This window comes from Mastomys coucha, unplaced genomic scaffold, assembly GCF_008632895.1.
Source record: "Mastomys coucha isolate ucsf_1 unplaced genomic scaffold, UCSF_Mcou_1 pScaffold22, whole genome shotgun sequence".
In the NCBI taxonomy this organism is placed as follows: domain Eukaryota; kingdom Metazoa; phylum Chordata; class Mammalia; order Rodentia; family Muridae; genus Mastomys; species Mastomys coucha.
Window position 1 is genome coordinate 166,888,950 of NW_022196905.1, and position 2,716 is coordinate 166,891,665.

Consider the following 2,716-nt stretch of genomic DNA (forward strand, 5'->3'; position numbering starts at 1 on the left):
AGAGGACCGTTTGTGTCTCCAGCATTACCTCAGTGCCTGGCACATGGCCTACCCTGGCTTGGTGTTAGAGTGGAATGAAGAAGTATGTGCCCATCCCACACAAAACAAAGAGGAGTTTCTGGTGGTCCAGATGGGCCAGGAGGAAGGATGGGTAAAAGGAAAGCAAGCCATGAGGTGACAGCTCCCTCAGGCTAAGGACTAAGCACACCTTTTGGAGGTGGGAATCAGGCAATGGACCTCCACGATTAGCTAGATCAGTCAAATCCATTATCATCTTAGGAGGAGACACTTGGGACCCAAAGGACTCATCACCTACATATAACAGCACACTTCACTTCGAAGGCTGACCCAAACTTGTACAGTTAGGGTGGACCACCTCATGACATCCATCACTCCTGAGAATGGCAATACAGAGCTGGGCTTGGCTGATCTGAAAAGCAGAGTCCAGGCAGGGCTTGGTTAGTGACTGAGTAGGAGATTTATGTTGCAGAGATTAGCATTCCTAATTGATTTCTTTTATCAAGTAGCAGGCTAGAGACTTTAACTGGGTTCTTGAGTCCCTTGGAGATTCCTCCTGTGCTAGGTGCCCGGGGAGCAGTTGACAGACACTCTGAGGAAATAAAGAAGGAAGCAAGAGTACAGAGGAAGGTCAGAAAGTCCCTGCTAGCCACCAGGATTAGGAGCAACACACACACACACACACACACACACACAAAGGCAAGCTGGCCCACTAGGGTACCGATGAATCTGGGGGCAGCCATAGAGCAGCAGTTCAGGCAGGAAGGATTACACTCGGAAGCCACTTCTATTCCTGAGCAGCCTCAGATCCAAGCCGGAATCAAGCATGCACCACCGAACTGCAGAGCCTGTCAGCCTCACTCTGAAACACAGCAAGGCTGTAAATCAGGGATAGGAAGAAGCTGTCTCGAGGTTTTCCTGCCCGGCCAGACAGAGACACAGACTGCCAGGGTTCCAGACTAAGAAAACCACGTCTGTGGATGGGTTCTTTGGAGGCAGGGACTACGGAGGTGCTGAGCTGGGGTCCTACTGTCCCCTCCTAACCTGCCTCTTAGAAGCAGCCTCCTCTCCCAGCAGGCTCCGTAGTGATGGATCTCCTGGGCCAAGCTGACTAAGGCTAGTACTCACTAGCTGCGGCTTCAGTCACTGCCTACAAGGCGGTGAGGCTGCGCATGGGGAATTTTCCACTGCCTGCAACCATTCAGCTCGTGCTACAGACTTGACTGTTTACAGAGAGCAGGAAAGTGCAGCCACCCCCAGGGCACAGTGTAGGGTGGGATGTGGGGGTAGGTCAAGGGAGGTCTTGTGTGTGTGCCCTGGCCCTGGCTGCTGTATCTGGAAGTGCTGGGGTGCACAGGAGCACTGTACCAGGAGAGGAGCAGGGCCCTGGGTACAGCGGAGAGTACAGAAAGGCAGTGTGTGACTGTCCTGCCTCCTTTCCCTTGGACGCTCCCTTGACTGGGACTGAGAGATGCCCCGCGTGGGTGAGCGCTACCCTTTCCTGGCGCTGCGCCTCCCCCATCCCCGGAACTGCCCACGCTTAGCAGCTCTGCCATGCCCTCTGGGTAGTGTTTTTCATTCCAGACTGGGGATCCGGTGGTGGGAAGGTAGGAAGCCATGTTTCTGGGAGTTAATGAAATATATATATATATTGCTTACAGAAAGCCAAATATTGGGTTAGAAGCCAGGAACGGAGAGGGGGAAAAACCCAAAGCAAACAGCAGAGAGAAGAAATTCCTACTAAACAAGCTTTCTATTCATTCCTCTGATCCCAGGTGCAGAGCCTGCAGGGAGAACTCGGACGAGATGTAGGACTTTAAGACCCAAGCTCAGATTTTACAACGCCCAAGGGACTAAGAGGTGTGCAGCCTCCCCGCCCCGCCCCGCCCCCCACCCCCGCAAATGTGTCAGTATCTGGTTGGCCACAGTACCCCAAAGGTCATGAAGGTGGCTCTAAAACCCCTCTGGGCATGAGGAGGAAAAATAAAATAAACTAAACTGTTCCTCATTTGACCCTAAATGAGGAAGACCACCTTTCCAGGCCTCACTGATGGGGGTGGGATTGTAATCTCCCAGATCATAGCAACCTATTCCTCTATCTCAGCTTAAAGCAAGCAAATAACATAGTGAGATTTGAAAAGAATAGAGTCGTGTACGTCGGCCGGCCTCTGGCCCTCAGCTTGCTATGTCTCCGGTCCTTCACAGAGCAAACTTCTAGGCTCTAAGCTAGAAACCTCCCAACTCCAGGGATCCGCTTCTAGAACCTTCTCAGATCACTTCTAAGATAACAGGTGACCCGAGGGGCGGCAACACTCATCCCGGCTAACTGGAAGGCTGGGTCGTGGTTTTCATTCCAGGCTAGGGATCCTGGGGAATGCTGACTGATGCCATAACAGGGACAAGCTGACAGGTAGGTAAAGAGAATGGGGAGCTAAAAAAAGACACATTTCCTCAGCTTCCTGGACATTCGACATGCTGAAGAGGTGGTTGGGAGAGATTGTGTCTCCATTTTAGAAGGAGAAGGACAAGTTTCTGGCCAACCAGAAGAAAGACGGTTCCCCCCCTTTGCATCTCCCAAATCTCTTGACTCTCCCCTTTCCTTGAGGGTGCCCCACCAAGTACAGGCCTTAGAAACTGGGTGTCCCCACATTTATCTGGGTACCTCCACACTTTTCCTTTTTTTTTTTTTTTTTTTTTT

The 2,716-nt window shown here is 51.7% G+C and overlaps 1 long non-coding RNA gene across 1 annotated transcript in view; it reads left to right on the plus strand.

Annotated features, from left to right (window-relative positions):
* The first annotated feature begins 2,314 nt into the window (after positions 1–2,314).
* LOC116071249 overlaps positions 2,315–2,716 on the plus strand; it is a 3,826-nt gene continuing 3,424 nt past the window's right edge. The window contains exon 1 of the long non-coding RNA XR_004110787.1: positions 2,315–2,428. This is a non-coding gene — a long non-coding RNA (uncharacterized LOC116071249). The remainder of the gene's footprint in view (positions 2,429–2,716) is intronic.